Below are 18,990 nucleotides of genomic sequence, written 5' to 3'. Positions count from 1 at the left end.
GATGGCAGATATATTCAAGTTTCTGGGAGCTCTACTAGCGATGGTATTGCTAGGATTCTGTGTTATCAAGATAATCATTACACAGTGCCAGAAAACTGCGAAGAAAGCCATAGGGATGAAAATAATGGTTGATGTCGAGCCAGGGTGGAAGCCCAGAGACCTGACTGATGAAGAAATAAAAGACTTTGTGAAGCCCAGCAAATTTGCGTCAGAAGGAACAAGGTACTTCTTTTGAACTGCCCTTCCTTAACGCAAGAACGCTCTGCTTTTCTGTCTCCCTGTTGGATCGATTCCCATTTAATCGAAGAAGACACTTGGTGGTGTCGTCTCATTTCAGGGGAAAAAACCCGCTGGACAATAGCAACATCTAAACTGATGGAAGCGGCGTTTAGTAAAATCAACGCCCTTGGGCTTGGCTTAACCCTGCCTATCTCCTCGCCCTAAATTGCCTCAGGGTGCCATGGGGCGTGGTATAGAATTTCTTCATGTACGTGACACATGATGTCTATGTGACAGTAGACGGGAACTTTCTTAAACAAGATCGGCATTCAAGATTTTCTAGGAAGATCTCAGCCTTGTAAAAATCATGTATTTTGATTATGCACAAGTAAATTAAAAAAAAAAGAAGGAACAAGGTACACATACCCTAAGAAACGAAGAAGGTATGAAGGAAAATGGATCTACTGCAGCCCAAATGGACAATGCCAGCTAATGATATGGAACAAAGACGAACATGTGAAAACAGCAGGGAGTTTGAAAGGAGTGATAAAAATATGGACTCCAAAGGCTCACACATTCACACCATAAACCCTGAAGACGATAAACATGACACCGAAGAATCAAAAGAAATAAATGCAAAAGAGGGTGCAGAAGTGGTCGATGAACCGACCAGAGGGGGGAGTGTAGAGGAGGTCCCAGACATGGCCTCATTTCGAGGTACCAGGAGCGTACTCGCCAAGGTATGTGACGTATGAGGAGCAAATGAACCAACAAAGAGCTGCACTGGTACTCTGCCCAGTATACATCAGAAGATCCATACCAGTTGAAGCGCCCATAACCAGACAACCCTGGGCAGCACAGTACCCTATCAGACAGCCGTACCAGCCGCTGATACGAAACGAAGAGTACCTACAGACGGTCCATGAAGAGACCCAAAGAGCCCTAAAGGAAGGCCAGAGGAAATGACTCAAGGGCCTGAACAGACTCGTGAATGAACAAAAGCAGCTATCGAAGATAGCATGCCAGTGCGAGTAACTACGAAAATAAATATAATGGACACAGAGAAGAGACGATGTTAAAACGTGAGGAAACATTGCTACGAGACAAGATGGAAGCAACCGACCTGTTAAACGTGTGTAAATAGGCTTGAAACGCAAGATGCTAAGAAATCGATACTGCTTGCAATGCTTAGTAGAAGATAGAGCTGCAAGCGCCAACCCTATTTCTACCTCAATAAGGCACATTATACAAGTGCGACTCCATTTTGTAAAAGCAGAAATATACCCAGGCGGCCAAGGCCTAACTGGTTGGGTTTCATATCCAAGCCCAAGCCAGGGGACAGAGCGGAATTGAAACTCAACAAAGAGCGGCTCATGCCTAGGAAATCGAGGTCAACCAGAGAAAGGGAAGAGAGCGTCAGCTAACAAGACTCAAACTTCAGAGCATACCAGCCTGCCTCATTAAGGTCAAGATAAGGGGGGCCCATGCAGGTGGTGAGGCTGAAACAGAATTAAATGCACTAAAATCTGGAAACTGAAGCAAATTCATGGTGAACTAACACGTAACCAGCCAGGCGCAAAGAAGTACCACCGCCTGATGTCATCTAGGACCCGAGGATGCCATGACTTTTCCCGATAAGAGACTACAGTTTCAAGGCCATCCTTAGCCAACTAATTGACACATCGTCCTAAAACACTGATTGATGGAAGGGAGGCAGGGTGAAACTTGGGACACCAGGCACATGGGTGTCCACTCTGCATGCCGCTAATTAAAATGGGGATTTATGTCTAGGGGTGTAAACTGCCCAATCACAATGGACCAAGTTATCTGGAGTCCTATAGATAGTAGAACCAATAAGATGTCGTACTTGTAGTGACGTCAATCACGTGTGGTGTAGTGGGATGGGCGTAGAAGCCCACCCGATAAGAGTTATCCAATCCGCATGCCCTATTATCATATACAGATATAGCACCTATACTTAAATTACATTTCCTAACCAATTATATTGCATGTTGAGTTTTTGTAGAGTTAGACGTCAATGATGACGAATATTGCCTATAAGAATTGCTGTACAACTGAAGTTCGAGGAAGTCGGAGCGAGACAGGTGATTGCAATGCTGCTGATTTCCATTTGTTTCTCTGTTTGATGTACTTGTCATTAAACAGACTTCCCTTTGCCAACTTACTGAGTCCTCATTATTGAGTTGTGTTGGAGTAAATTAATACTGCACCCCCTGTCCTCACATGGTGCAGCTATCTTGTCTTACAAGTTCTAGAGGGTGAGCACTGACCTATGGGCCCGTCAGTGAATTCCTCTCCTCTTGAACAAGGGGGAGCCCCAAGGTCAGCCTAGCAAAAATAGGCAGTATGTGCCAAAAGTTGGAAAAGAGTATAACATTGAAAAGACACTATGGAGAGTCTTAAAAATGACACCTATAAAAAGAGTAAAAGATTATGCGAGTTTGGAAAAAGGTTCCCACTCACTGAGGTATAAGGAGAAATAATCCAACAGTAAAGCAAAACGTTCTAGGGCTGACAAAGCTCAGGAAAATGTATCATTGCTATGAAAATCTTACCAAACAGTGGCCGACCCATCAACAAAGAACATCTCCCCCCTCATCCAAGGCATAGTCGCATGCTTTTGGGATGTCATCATCAGGTCTGTCATAGGTCGTGCACCTCGTGACTGGTTTAGTTAAAAATGTGGCAGGATTAACTGTTTTGCACTGTACTACGTGAATGTTGGGGTGAACAGTTCTATCTCATATGAGGATGCTCGCTGAGTGGTCAATGTGGATTTAGATATTTCTAGAATGGTGAAAAGGGTATGTTCCACGTACAGAGTGACACAACACGGCATGGTAATAGTCAGAGACTTCTCTATGGCAAACGCAGTGGCTGCAAGTGCCTGTTCATATGGATATTGGCCCTGCATAACAGAGTCTAACATACCGCTGTAATATGCCAGGGGAATATGGCCCATTGTGCTCTTTTTCGTCAATACTGCGGTCCTCATTTGACTGTCAAGAGTGTGAAAAAAGGTAAACACCCTGAGTGTAATCTGGGGTTGCCAACACTGGGGTGGTGGCAATCTGTTCCTTGAGTTTATTAAAGCTAGTGAGCATCTGCTCTGTCCAGGTAATTGTGGCTCTCGCTTTGTGGGCATCTTTTAGCGCTTGCAACAGGTGTCGCGTTTACGTGGTGTAGTCAAATATCCAGGCTCAGCAATAGTAACAGCCCTAAAAATGTCTCAAAGGGCACAAATCTTGAATCATTCTCCAGCTGGACCCTTTATGATTTTTTAAAAGGGTAGATGCCCGTATTACAGGGTGATTTAGAGGGCACAATAATCCCCTGGTGTTGATGGATGTTCTCATTTATTCCCTCCTCCGCCTCCTTTGACAATGGGTATTGTTCAACTCAAGGCAACAATGCACCTGGTTTGAGGGTTATACGTATTAGGGCCACACTTTGCAATAGGCCTACATCATGGGGATTGGTTGTCCACAACACATCAGTGACTTTGGCCAAATCTTCGTTACCAGATGAGGGAATGGCCCCTGCCATAAGCATAGGAAACGGGAACGACTGATATTGGGCCACGATTTCACAGTGGACACAAATTGCCATTACTACCCTTCTGTCGTCATCCTTATCATCGAACAACTCAGTGTCAGTTAATTCCTTCAGCGGTCTAGTTGACCAATATATAGCACAGTCTGCCACTGGATCCCCTCTGGGTCTACACCATAAAGACAATGTTATCCTTTGCCATCAAAACTCATTTAATGTCCAGCATGAGTATCGTCCCTCCCATGTGCTCTTGGGGCACTGCAGGTCTAAAAATAAAGTCAGGGGGCACTTTCCACCATCCATTTCCTAGATTTTGAATTGCATTATACAACACTGTCACCCAGTAGATGAACAGGTCTTGGTATACCGGTACTACTCGGACTGCCAACTCACTCCCTAGGGCATGTATGATCCATTGATCTTATATGGCACATCCTTGTGGTGGAATATACAATCCCTCTATCGGTAAACGAAATGGTCATGTTGAGCTTACATCTCGTCCAAATAGATTGACTGGCGAGGTTTCAGAAAATAACAGGGATGCCATCTCTTCTTTGCCCCCCACGTTGATCGCCAATTGTTCCATAAAGGGCACTTACTTCACTGCCTCAGGGAACCCAGGCGTGTCCATTATGTCACCTGATAAAGGGAAGCACCCCTCCTCGATGCATGATTTGGTGGCATCGGTATCCACTATGAAAATAATGGGCGTGTCGCCTATCTCCATGCCCACCAAGGGTTCCTCTTCTGGGTCGGCAGTGATGTACAGGACTGGGCATGCAAGAGCTCTCTGTGGGCTGTCCTAATATGGAAATGTGTTTGTCCCTGGAAAAACAAAAAAGGGTTGCCCTCTAGCACGCTCACTCCCTGGTAATGTGTAACTGTACCCATGGGGACCACATTGCTATTGGGTATCTGGGGTACCTGTGGAGTGGAGTGGTGTGCCGTGTATGATGCTTGACTGTCAGTGCCAGAAGCAGGCAACTGTGGGAAGGACAGGCAAGGCTGCTTGGGTAGGAGGGTGTTGTGCTCCATACTGGGTCATTATGGGGCTGGGGGCATATGCCATTTGTCAGAGGGTTGGCACTCCTGGGGCATTTGCCTGCATCCTCCACCAATAATCCTACCTCTGCACTCTTCTGTAAAATGTCCCATTCTCCCACATGTCCAACATTGCCCCATTTTTTCCCCTCTTGGCCCCATGCCCTCAAATTCTCCCCGTCCTCCTTGAGGGCCTACAAATCCCCCCTTTGTCGCGGGAACCCTCCCAGGAGCCATCCTTGGTATTGAGGTTGAAATCCACTGTTCCAGTCATACCCTCTTGTCCATGCAGGGGCTGTTGTCACATCTGCCTGTACTGCCCTTGTCTCTGTCTGGGGGGTCATGTAATGTTGCGATCCCAGGACCTTCTACTGTTACTTTCTTCTGTACTAGTTTTGCCTTGTCTGCCTGAAGGCGTTGGGTTGTTTGTTTCTCTTTTACTTTCAACCATTTACAGTGGTGTATAATAGATTGCATCTCTGCCCACCCTTTTGCTTCTATCCCCACTATTTTGTCAAGTGCCTTTTGAACTTCCTTGGGAAGTCCCCTCTTGACCACGAAATAGAAGAAAGGGATCGACATATCCCACGATTCCCCTGACTTCCATATCTGTTGTGTTTGTAAAATGTAATGGGCAGGGTCTTAATCGTCTCCCATTGTAAGATGCATAATGGATTGAAGGTCAGGCGTACCCAGATATGAACAGCGCAGGGCTGCCCACACCTGGGCTCTAATATCGTTAAAGAGGGCACCATCATGACAGTTGTCCCCAATCATGCCTTTACCTAAATGTCATCTGCCTGGTCCCCCAGTATAGCAACAAACAAGCTCTTAAGATCTCCCACCACTAGGGTAACCCCTGCTGTGCGTTTCTCAAAGGCGTAGATCCATTTCCCTGCACCGGCAGTAAGGGAGGGCACATTCTTTATTAGGTTATTTTTGTCCATCTGCAGCCACAAAATATACTATGCCTGCCCTGGCCCCTTGTGCAGTAAGGGGCACAGCATCCCATCACCTTCCTCACCCTATTTTATAAAAAGAAAAAAACTTTCCCTTGGCTACTGCTATGCGCCCATGTGTGTTCCGCAATCGGAGTACCCATAGGCTCTCCACTCGTGGCGATATCGCTCATCTTCTGACCTTACTGTCTCATAATCTAAACTTCCTGCTCAGTGTCTTCTGTAGAAGAAGTAATTTCTTAGCCTTAACGCAATAAAGCCATTCATGAGTTGTTATGTTCCGGCCATGGAAGGTTTGGCAAAGATGGTCCCTTTCCCGACTTAGGTGAGCGATCTACGACTAGAACCGTTTTGCACGGTCTAGTCTTCTTCCAAGATGGCCGCCCCCAGTCAGTGTTACTATAACAACGCACTGAGACCTACGTTCAGTGCGTTGTATCGCTTCCACTTCCTGTTTGTGACTTTGTTTACTCTGGTTCGTTTCGCCTTCTGGTCGCTCTGGTTCCAGGTCTTTTCTGCGGGAGTTGCCCCGGCTTCCGTCCTTCCTCGCTCTGCTTCTTTCCGCCCGGATTGATTCGTTTCCATCTTTCCTCGCTCCCACTCTCTCTCTTCCGACCTTCAGTAGATTTAACGCCTTCTTCCTGACTTCGATTCCCAGTGCCAACTCGAATCGGGTCGCTTTATTCCCTTACTTTCCTGTGCCCCTGCACACTCTAAAGCTGCCCTTGGCGCTCTGTTCTGTTTTCCTCTTCCTTCTGCCTTTCTCTATATACCTTTACCTTTCTCTGGAATTCCACCACCGGAAAGATCAAGCTCCAAGTTCAGCCTGTGTGCTTCAGGGTTTTTTTGGTGCCGCAGACGCTTTTTCCCTGATTACTTGGACGGGCTTACTGGGGGTCCCACTTGGCGGGGAGTTCCTCAGTTGCCAAGGTGGCCTCCAGTGGAGCTTGTCCCTACCTCCACGATAAGAAGGTGAAGGGCCAAGGAAAGAAGACTCAGACGACCACTACTAGAGGAAGCAGAGGGTCCTCAAGAACTTTGAACACTTCCTCAGAAACCTCAGGTGAGGAGGGGTCACGGGAGAGAGACCTAGCCGTTAGCAATCTTGACAGTATACAACGCCCGAAAACACCTATGGCTACCCTGGAACAATATCAGGAGTTGGTGGCCGCCATCCAGGGTCTCACAGTACAAATGCAAAACCTGCAGGCAGAGAACAACTCTTTGAGACAACAAGTGGCCGCCCGCAATGAGGATAGAGGAGACCTTCCCCCGATGCCTCTATCGTTTGGCAAATATGATGGAAATCCCAGGGCTTGGAAGGAATTTATGGATGCCTGTAAGGTGTACTTCATGTTTAGACCAAAGACCTTCGAGACAGATAAGGCGAAGGTGGGTTTCCTAATCTCAAGCTTGGTGGGGAACGCATTGGCATGGGCCACTCCACTAGTGACTAATAATGACCCAGTCTTACAGAATTTTGATCAATTTTCGCAACAGTTTCAAGCAAGATTCGATCGCCCTGAGGTGGTCTTTGCTTCATATGAGGCAATGTTGGACGTCAGGCAGGGTGGTGCAGACGTCCAAACTGATGTTTCCAAATTTCAGAAGCTGGCTTCTGAGGCTGGATGGCCTGATTCGGCACAACAAACCATCTTTAGGAGGGGTTTACACGAAGAACTCAAAGATGAACTAGCACGGGTTTCACGACCTGGCTCGTTTCAAGAACTGGTTACCTTAACTCTACAGATCGAATATCGGCTCAATGAGAGACGCCTTGAGAAGAGACGGCAACAAGGTTACTCTCCCTCGTATGACCCTCCTCCAGCAACCAAGCCGGTACCTAAACCAGAGTCTGTATTTGAAGAACCTATGCAGATTGGATCAGCCAGGGGCCCGCTGACACCTGAAGAAAGACGAAGAAGACGTGAATTGGGTATATGTATGTATTGTGGGTCATCTAAACATTTACTCCGGAATTGTCCCGATGTGCCTCCCCGGAAGAAGGGAAACGCTACCCCCCCCCCCCGAGTCTGTGCAGGGGCGACTTCGGGGGACACCATCGCAAGCCCTGCGATCACACCCAAGCCTCAGGTGTAGCTGAGGATTCTCGCTTAATGGTTTTCCAGGTTCGATTACAGTTGTCTACCGAGAAGTCTGTGGAGGTTTTGGCGATGTTGGATAGCGGAGCGGCATGGAACTTTGTGGATGGGGTCTGGGCTACGGATCAAGGAGCTCTCTGTCAGACTAAACACCGAGCTATTCCTGTCGAAGGAGTTGATGGTACACCTCTTGTTTCTGGACCCATAGTTTCCGAGATCGAACCTTTATGGATACAGATGGGTGATCACCAAGAAAAGATCAGTTTCGATGTGATAAGAGCGGCTCATTTCCCCATTATACTGGGGATCCCTTGGCTCAGAAAGCATAATCCCTACATCAATTGGTCCCTCAACACATTAAGATTTCACTCTGAGTTCGGTCATAAGAACTGCCTTAGTAAGCAGGTACCAGAGAGACAGGAGGGGCGAAGTAACACTCTACAGACTAGGGTTGTCTCGAGCGTTCCGCTGGTCTACCAAGGTTATTCTGAAGTGTTCGAAGACAAGGTTCCACTTCTTTTGCCACCTCACAGACCAGAAGACTGCTCCATCGAGTTACAGGAGGGTGCAGTGGTGCCCTTTGGAAGAATGTTCCCTCTATCTCTCCCAGAAAGGAAGGCTCTTAAGGAATATCTGGAGGAGAATCTGGAGAATGGACTGATCCGGGAGTCACGATCTCCTGGTGGGGCCTCCCTGTTCTTTATACGCAAGAGGGGAACTACAGAACTAAGGCCCTGCATTGACTTCAGAGGTATCAATAGGATCACCTGTAGAGATCGATATCCAATGCCACTAATAAGAGATATCCTGGAGGCGGTGCAGGGGTCACATCTATTCACCAAGTTGGACCTTAGGGGGGCCTATCATCTCCTTAGGATTAAGGAAGGAGATGAATGGAAGACTGCTTTTAGGACTCCCCTAGGCCATTTCGAATACAGGGTGATGCCTTTTGGTCTGGTCAATGCCCCTGCAATATTCCAAAGATTTATGGATCGTCTATTTTCAGATTTACTATACCGATCCGTAGTTGTTTATCTTGACGACATCCTTATATTTTCTGTACATCTGAACGAACACATCCAGGTGGTAAAAGAAGTTCTGAGACGTCTTCAGGAGAATCAGCTCTTGGTTAAGCTTGAAAAATGTAAATTTCATGCTGACTCTATTCCCTATTTAGGTTTCATCCTATCCAATAAAGGTATCAAGATGGACCCAGGAAAGATCGAGGCCATATTACGATGGCCAGAACCCAGGTGTGTCAAGGAGATTCAAAGGTTTCTAGGTCTGGCGAATTTTTATCGTCGATTCATCCCTCACTTCTCTAAGATTGTTCTACCACTCACAGCACTATTGAAACAAGGGGTTAGGTTTCAGATGGACTCCGACGCAATACAGTCTTTTCAGTATCTCAAGAGTTTGTTTACTTCTGCTCCCATTCTAATTCAACCTGACCAGACACGTCCCTTTGTTTTGTAGACAGATGCATCGGAGAATGCCATTGGAGCGGCCCTGCTCCAGAAATCAGAGGACACAGCTGAACATCCGATAGCTTATTTTTCCAAGACCTTGAGTCCTAGTGAAAGAAATTACTCTGTACTGGAGAAAGAGCTTCTGGCAATGAAGAAAGCCTGTGAGGAATGGAGGCACCTCTTACAAGGATCCCTGGAGCCCTTTGTCATAAGAACTGACCATCGTAATTTGCGAGTGCTACAACAGATGGAGTGCACCAACGCTAGACATGCTAGGTGGGCCTATTATTTTTCTCAATTTGATTTCCACCTTACATATCTACCAGGTTCTCAAAACATCTTGGCAGACGCCCTGTCTAGAAGTTGGGACGTTTCTTCTGAGACACAGTCCAGCAACGAGCTGCTCCTTGCCAACAAGAAATTTATCTCAGTGGTTTCTAGTTTTCTGCAGGCAATACAAGAGGAAATTCAGCGCAGCAACCGTGTAGACCCCAATCTCCTTCTCAAAGACGGACTATTATTTCACGACTCAGCTTTATTCATCCCAACACAGAATCTGAGGACACAGGTGCTGAGGTGGTGCCATGAGTCTCCCCTGGCAGGACATAAGGGTCTGAGGAATACGACGGAATTGGTGAGGAGACTTTTCTGGTGGTCAACCTTGTCTCAAGACGTCAAACAATACGTGTTCTCGTGTCCGGTATGTGCAGCGAACAAACCCCAAACTGGTAGACCCTTGGGTCTGTTGCAACAACCGGAGGTACCATCTCAGCCCTGGGAACACGTGTCTACTGACTTTATAGTGCATTTGCCACCCTCGGAAGGTCTTAGAACCATTATGGTCACTGTGGATTCCTTTAGTAAGATGGCCCACTTTATTGCACTTGCAGGACTCCCAACAGCTCCAGAAATGGCAACAGTATTCCTTCGTGAAATAGTACGACTGCATGGGTTACCCAAAACAGTTCTTTCCGACCGAGGGTCGCAGTTTACATCACGATTCTGGGCTTCCTTGTGTAAACAAATAGGAATACAGAGAGCACTATCATCGGGATTCCATCCACAAAGTAATGGCCAGACTGAGAGACTTAATGCCACTCTAGAACAATACCTCAGAAGTTTCTGTAACAGGGAGCAAGACAACTGGTCTTCCTTGTTACCCTTGGCAGAATTTTCGTATAGTAACACATATCATTCTGCCATAAAGATGAGTCCGTTTTTGTGCACTTATGGATTCCACCCTTCCCACGTACCAGGCCTTCGGAAAAACTGTTCAGACTCTCCCACTGTGGACAGTTTATTGGAAACAATTCGATCCACCCAATAGATGGCCCTGAAGGCATTGGAGGACAGCCGCAAGAAGACAAAAGAGAGGGAAGATCGACATAGACGAAGTAACCCGGAATGGACACCTGGAACGCTGGTTTGGCTTTCGACCAAATACCTACCTAGATGGTTACACCTTGGCAAATTTGCTCCAAAAAACCTGGGACCCTACTCAATCCTCAAACAAGTTAACCCAGTAGCATACCGTCTCCAACTCCCCCAGAAGATGAAGAGAATTCATCCAGTGTTTCATACTTCCCTGTTAAAGCCTTATGTGCCGGATTCCTACCAAAGACCCAGAATCCAACCAAGGATACCTCCTGTATCTGAGCCTGAAGAATATGAAGTGTCTCAAGTGGGGGTTCCTACAATATCTGATCCATTGGAAGGGATACTCAGTGGCGGAACGTACCTGGGAACCCTGTCATCACATCCATGCACCTCGTCTGTTGCGAATGTTCCACAGAAAACACCCTGGCAAGCCGGGGGGAACCCCGAGGAGAAGAGGTCATACTGTTATATTCCGGCCATGGAAGGTTTGGCAAAGATGGTCCCTTTCCCGACTTAGGTGAGCGATCTACGACTAGAACCGTTTCGCACGGTCTAGTCTTCTTCCAAGATGGCCGCCCCCAGTCAGTGTTACTATAACAACGCACTGAGACCTACGTTCAGTGCGTTGTATCGCTTCCACTTCCTGTTTGTGACTTTGTTTACTCTGGTTCGTTTCGCCTTCTGGTCGCTCTGGTTCCAGGTCCTTTCTGCGGGAGTTGCCCCGGCTTCCGTCCTTCCTCGCTCTGCTTCTTTCCGCACGGATTGATTCGTTTCCATCTTTCCTCGCTCCCACTCTCTCTCTTCCGACCTTCAGTAGATTTAACGCATTCTTCCTGACTTCGATTCCCAGTGCCAACTCGAATCGGGTCGCTTTATTCCCTTACTTTCCTGTGCCCCTGCACACTCTAAAGCTGCCCTTGGCGCTCTGTTCTGCTTTCCTCTTCCTTCTGCCTTACTCTATATACCTTTACCTTTCTCTGGAATTCCACCACCCGAAAGATCAAGCTCCAAGTTCAGCCTGTGTGCTTCAGGGTTTTTTTGGTGCCGCAGACACTTTTTCCCTGATTACTTGGACGGGCTTACTGGGGGTCCCACTTGGCGGGGAGTTCCTCAGTTGCCAAGGTGGCCTCCAGTGGAGCTCGTCCCTACCTCCACGATAAGAAGGTCAAGGGCCAATGAAAGAAGACTCAGACGACCACTACTAGAGGAAGCAGAGGGTCCTCAAGAACTTTGAACACTTCCTCAGAAACCTCAGGTGAGGAGGGGTCACGGGAGAGAGACCTAGCCGTTAGCAATCTTGACATGAGTAGAGCCACACAAATGTGCACAGAACAAAAGCTTTTATTGCTTTAAAGCCAGCAGGGGGGGCGTTAGTCATGGGACAAGAGGTTTAATTTGGCAAGGAAAGTCTCAATGGTCTTCTATCTCAAGCATTTAGTTATAGCAAGAAAAGTATCACAAATCAGTCCTGCTATAACATAAATCCTACACTATAATTGGTCAGGTTGCTATGAGTAAAATGCATTGTCATTTCTCATTGGACACAAATGCTTCCTGGAATACATCATTATTTCCACTTCCAATGGCTCATCCTCTCCTGATCAGTATGAACGTGTTCCCAATTTCATTGGATCACTGGGACTATGTTGCAGCTTAGAGCTGGTTAGAATCAGCTTTGGGATGAAGCAGGCTGTAGCTCTGCTCTGTAAAGGACATACAGCGTGCTGTTGTGTTTCCATTGGCTACTGTGTCCTTATCTATTTCTTACTTTAATTCCAAGTCCATTTATAAAAAAAGCTTTTGAGGAACACTGCTAAAAACAGTCTATTCTACTATTTAACACTGCCAAATTTGTGTGCCTGGCTCTGCTTGAGCAGGCCCTTACTTTTCTTATTTCTCAACCCTGCCTGATTTATTTGAAATTCATGCTATGGTGTCCATTTTAAAAGGAATGGACTCCTTTTGCCATTGTATTTCTAGGTCAGGAGCTATTTCGGCATACATTTCAGTACTACAGTTTTCTGATACATTATTTATGAGATGTTTTTCTAGTGTCTATTTAATGTGGGTAATATTCTTCACATCCTAACACAGTTTGGCCTAATGGCTGTGTAACTTTGTGATAAATACATATTTTCCTGGTGTCTTGTGCAACTACGTATGTCATAGGTGAAATGACATCACTTGCTTTTGTCATCCTTGGCTCACACTGTTTTTATCCTCACTATTCAGTTTAGGGTATGGATGACAAAGTTGTGTAAGTGAATAACTTCTCATATTTGCAATATTGGACCAGGGGTGTGGGTGGTGGGGGAGAAGAGCCCTAAGTGACAGGTTCATCTGTCCATCAAAAAGAAGGGGAAGGGTAATCCCCTTTGGTCTACACCTCTTTACTTCCAATTCCCTTGCCCTCCTTCCAAATGCACATCCTTGATAGCTGTGTTATCGATCCTAAACAAAATATGTCCTGCCCTCTATTTGTCCAAACCGCATGCTTTCTGACCTGCCCTTTTCTCTAATCACAATATGGCCAATTATTCCTGTGCTGCTTTTTGGTTGTATCAAAAGGCATTGGGTTGGGGATATTTTGATTCCTTGCTGGAAGTGATGAGAGCAGTGATGCTGTAGCAAGTGGGGGAACATATGTAGGGTTTGTGTAGTGTAGCCCGGGTGGGGTAGCATCCTACTGGGGGTCACGCATAGTGTTGCACTCTTGGTTTTCTGCACCTGACCGGAAAGGGTGGGACAATCTTTCTCCAGCAGAACTGTAGGCACTACTCTGCCCCCCCACGTGGGTATTCCACTGGGTGATTTTGCCTGGCTCGGGGGAAGTGTCCTCTAAGTCTTCTACCTTTTTCCACAATTCCAAGACCTCCTTTCTCTTTTGAAGCTTCTTACCCCTATACATGGATGTCAAAAATGTGTACATGTATCCCAGTATTTCTTTGTTATTCCTAACCTAGCTTGGGCCACGATTGAATGGGAGCAGGGATGGGGTTGGTGTTCTTACTGAGGCCTACACTTGTTATTCCCTGGTGCTGGACCCTGATCGTGCTAGGCCTAATTTACAAAATGGCAGTGGTTCACTATGCCTTTGTTATGTCAAAGACCTAACATCTACATGTTCTATATTTACCACGAGCCCTATTATCCCTGCTTTACACCTCCCCGTCCACCTAGCTAACACGAACCACTAGGTGCACGTGCTCTTAGCGAATTGCTCTCAGTCTAAACTGCCTGGGGGGACAGGGGAGCTGGGTATGCATCCTCATAGTCCCCCTGTGGGGACAAGAACGATAACCTTGGGTACAATCCACTGTACTTAGCCCCACCTTCATTTCAAACTACTGCATTGAAAGTAAACCAATGTAGTGCTATGGGTACAACCAAGACAGAAAATACTAGGACAAAGACAAGCACAGAAAACATGAGGATTACTGACTGTGCTAATACTGAGACGAGGTGGTTCACAGGAGGCATGAGGAACACCAAGGAGCCATTGACAACAGGTGTTGACGTTAAGCTAGGGCGGAGTAAACTATTTACAAAGAGGAATGAGATGGACTCTAGGAGCCCGATTCTCATCTTGGCGCACTGCGCGTGCTAAATAGCACTACTCAATGTGCCATTTCTTGACGCCCAGCTATTCTCATTTGGGCCTGGGTGTCTTTGCAAAGGACGACAGTGCTTTCGCTGTAATCTGCCTATTTCTAATGGAAACAGGCGGATTGCAGAATCTCGGCAGCATTTTCGTTAAATAACGAGAGAATCGTTATTCTACAAAAATGCTGCCGAGAACACAGTTCCTATACACCAAAGTGAGCAGTTTCAACATTGCAGGATGTTGAAGCTGCTTACTTTGGTGTATAGGAAAGTGTTCATATACACCTGTGTGGTGTATATGAACACTTTCATTTAAAGCGAGCAGCTTCAACTTTGCATCCTGCAACGTTGAAGCTGCTGGCTTTGGTGTAAATTAAAGTGTTCATATACACCTGTGCGGTGTATATGAACACTTTCAATTATACCAAAGCTAGCAGCTTCAACGTTGTAGAATGCAACGTTGAAGCTGCTCGCATTGGTTTAAATAAAAGTGTTCCTATACACCCATGCAGTGTATAGGAACACTTTCATTTAAAGCGAGCAGCTTCAACGTTGCATGCTGCAACGTTGAAGCTGCTCGCTTTGGTGTAAATGAAAGTGTTCATATACACATGTGCGGTGTATATGAACACTTTCATTTACACCAAAGCCAGCAGCTTCAACGTTGCAGGATGCAACGTTGAAGCTGTTCGGTTTGGTGTAAATGAAAGTGTTTAAATACACCCGTGTGTTGTATATGAACACTTTCAACGTTGAAGCTGCTTGCCTTGGTGTACACGAAAGTGTCCATATACAACACGGGTGTATGGACACTTCCATTTACACCAAACAAGGCTTCTTGTGGTACTCCTCCAGTGTAACGGCACTAAAAGGGTACCGTAAATGTGCGCTAGTTTAGTGCACATATTAAACTGGAGGAGGAGTGCAACAAGAATAGGCTTCCAAAAAGCCAGTTTATGAATGTGGCGGTTGTTAGGTTGGTTTCCAACCCATCCCAGTAACCGCCACATATATTCCGAAATTGGTGCATTCCTTCCGACTTCGGAGGAATGCGCCAAATTCAGAATAGGTCTTAAGAACCGAAAAGGTCGGTAAGCCTTTTAATGCCCTTTTCAATACTTAACACCAACTTGAGAATCAGGCCCTAAGTCTTCTTCCTCCCTCATCAGAGAACCTGGGAGTTTCAAAGTCAGCACTCGAGCTGAAGCAAGGGCTCTGCAGAGGATGCCGGCGAGAGGCTGAGGGAGTCTGAGGACAAGTCCAACAGGAAGCATGGGAGGCAGGATACGACCTCCAGGAGGAGGAGGAACATGCAGCCCCCGAACAGTGCCAAGACTGCATGAAGGCACAAGAGGTGGAGCCGCCACAGAAGCAGTGGCAAAGCAGACGGCTGCAGGAAGCAGGAGGGAGACCATCACCAGTCCCTGGAGATACCGCTGCCATGCAAGCAATTCCCAGAAGGTTAACGGGAAGCACGGAAACAGATGTGAAAGGAGTAAAGAGTTCTCTGCTTTATGCCGGGGCAAGTGTGACGCCTATCAGAGGGCCATCACAGGTCAGGGACTCAAAACAAGGCAAAGAGTGCATCTGAGGAACTCTTCCTCATAGCAGTGGCATGGATAAGCCCACTGACTACCAGAGAAGGGTCTGGGACGCCGACATAAATGACTTTGCTGATAAAGTGAAAGAGTGTCAAGATAAAACCCAAGTTGGAAAAGAACTCTCAAACATTAGGAGAAGGGAGTCATTCCGGAATCCTTTCGAATACACTGAAGAGATGCCAGGGGAAGGGAGTCATTCCCTCTAGCCTTCTTGTGAACTGTAGTGAAAGTGCAGACTAGTACCAGGAGAGGGGAGCCATTCTCCTGGTCCAGAAGGTTGACTGTACAAAGGGCTGGAACTACCAGCCACGGGAAGGGAGTCATTCCCCCTGGCATTGGTTTACAAGAGGACATTTTGGAAACACCACACGATACCAGAATAAGGGAGTCCTTATCCTGGGAAAAGAACTTTCTTTTGGATTATATTAGTCTTTAGTTGGAGTGTAAGAAATAGAAATAGGTTGACACAGGACAGTGGACTTTCATTTGGACGGACATTCTAACAGTTCCTTTAGTATAAGTTTGAGGTGGAGAAACCCCTCTTAGGGATAGGGATAGTGAGGATTCTTTTACTATCAATAAACGTCCATAACAAAAAACATGCAACCCTTGTATCAGCTTCCTTCTTCGACAGACCTACAGCAGCCTATAGTCCAAAAGGGAAAACCTGCTAGTTGTCACAGATGACCTTAAGAACACACATACTCTCGAAGAAGGTTCAAGGGTTTTTATTAAGATTTTATAGAAGGGACTCACTAAGGACTGTCCCTCTCTCTGAGTGACATCTCTTCCCTCTCTAGCCCAGTTAGTCACTAGAGATTGGTAACAACTACTACCTATAGCTGACAAATGGTGGCGGTATAAAGCCTTATCTAGCTGTTTGGGAATTCCTAGGTGAATCAGTGGGTAATACTTTTCGTGATATCCGCCTGTGCCCATAAGCAGCAGAATGAGACACCAGCACAGAAGAGGTCAAAGGCTTCACAGTCTATTTTGTATTCATAACAACAAGCAACTGCTTCGTCCGTGCCTCTGAAGTTATTATGAGAACAAACTACCTTTATACATTTGGTGCTACATTGCTCCATGACAGATATTAAATCACCAGGCTAAATGTGAACACAGATTCAGGGTCTCAGTTTACTGCTAATGCAGCTGCTAAACTGCTATTTTCACTCCTGGAGCATGCTCCAAAAATAAACATGTATGTGCAGAGCAAAAGGGTTTCTTTTTTTCTGCCAGGCAAGCACACTTTACCACAGGCCAATTGACTAGAGAACTTATGTTAACGCATTTTACAAAGTGCCTACACGTATTTGTTCATAGTTTTCTACAAATCCTATCAAAGGTTCCCACAAAATAACAATAGACTTAACAATTGGAATTGGTGCCTTCAAATTGCCCATTTTCCACTCTTCCTTCCCTTCTCATGCCCTCATACTGATGGCCCAAATCTCATTTGTGTATCCTGTATCTTTGTCCTACTTGTTTTTTTCTGTTCTTCCTCCCATTATACACACACACACACACACATATATATACATATATACATATATATATAATCTCTCTCTTGTCCCTCCAATGTGGACTTTTCTCTCTTTTTCTTACCTCTATTCATCAATCTCCCATCTCCTATTCTCACCTCCCTCCACTACTATCTCCTCCCACTACACCACCCACACCTTCTTCCCCAGTCAACTGCTTTCTCATTCACCTTTTTCACTCACTCCCACTTATCTTACACACACTCTCACACCCAAGTATCACTTTCTCTCACCAACCCATACCTCACCTTGCACAAGCACAACCCTTCTGCCACATGATCTCTTAATTTGCCTTCATCTCCCTTGACCTCACCCGAACGTAGCACACTGACCAGTCGCCTCTGCTTCCGTTCATCCTCCCCTTACCTCCATTGGCCACCAGCTGCCTTTTTTCTTCCACTTGACCATGTTACAAGTGCCAGAACGTATAACATGGTCTTTAAGCCCCATCCCTTTTTCGTAGTTCAGTCTGCCAACTCTTTGCACTGGTGGCCCACTTTGAACAAGGTCACAGTAAGAGTTAATACGTTGGATGGTGCTTCCGAACTGCCGGACTAACTGGTGCAGCTTTCTGTTTCCTCGCTCACCGCTCCTTCTCTCCCCATTAAGTGCCAATGTCAGGTTTTCACCACAATAACTCTGGGTAAATGTAGTCCTACTGGATCAAGATAAAAAGACTGGCCACCATTACACACGTATGGGGTTAATGACAGTGCCATTTGTCTTGTCCGTTCTTGTGTACCCTGAGGCCCTTGGGCGAGATGACGCATTGCCAAATATTTTAATAAATAAATATTTGACATTTGCAACAAGGTAGAAGGGACAGAGGCCGAAGCCCTGCTAACTTCCACACCCCTCCTCTGGGCCAGACTGTCTCTGTTAAACACCATTGTAGGCTTGTGCAAGGTTGAGCAGGGGTTCCCTATCGCCTCTCGACAGGATCAGATACCTGGCCCTATCACCTAGTGCATGTTGGACAATGAGACCTGCTGGTGTATGATTATTGTGATATTAAAATATGGGTCTGGTACATCTTTGGATATCATAAACTCTTCTCTTGAATCAGTGAGGGTGTCAGGCAAGTTGTTAAATATAACCACAACGAAGCATAAGTCAATCCAGTGCACAGATCCTACCTCCTGCCGTGCCTCAAGAAACAATGACCGTCAAAGCGACACTTTATCCTGGAGCAAGCTCAGAGTTGCTTTTCAAGCAGATCAACATTTTCTCACAGCCCCTTGAAAGTTGTCACTGTGGGGTTTCTCTGGGAAACTACTTGGGTGTGGCAGCTCCGCCGAGACCTGATGCTTTTCTTGAATGAGCCTAATTTGGTGATGTTGCTGTGCAGATTGTCAGAGCTGCCCTATCTCCCATGAACGGATATCGCAGACCCCTCCCTGGCAGAGGAGGACAATACCTACCCACGGTCTGTGTGGCAAAAGACACACACACAAAAAAATGGAAGTTCGGAGGAGAACCAATTCCTTGGAGCACAGCCCCAC

At 46.3% G+C, this 18,990-nt stretch overlaps 1 protein-coding gene across 2 annotated transcripts in view; it reads right to left on the bottom strand.

The window, feature by feature from the left end:
- Positions 1-18,990, bottom strand: part of ATPAF1 (ATP synthase mitochondrial F1 complex assembly factor 1) — a 249,810-nt gene that overhangs the window by 60,630 nt on the left and 170,190 nt on the right. The window lies entirely within an intron of this gene.

The sequence above is a fragment of the Ambystoma mexicanum genome, chromosome 1q, assembly GCF_040938575.1.
Source record: "Ambystoma mexicanum isolate Mex_15411 chromosome 1q, UKY_AmexF1_1, whole genome shotgun sequence".
Lineage (NCBI taxonomy): Eukaryota > Metazoa > Chordata > Amphibia > Caudata > Ambystomatidae > Ambystoma > Ambystoma mexicanum.
This window is presented reverse-complemented; position numbering and strand designations above follow the sequence as displayed.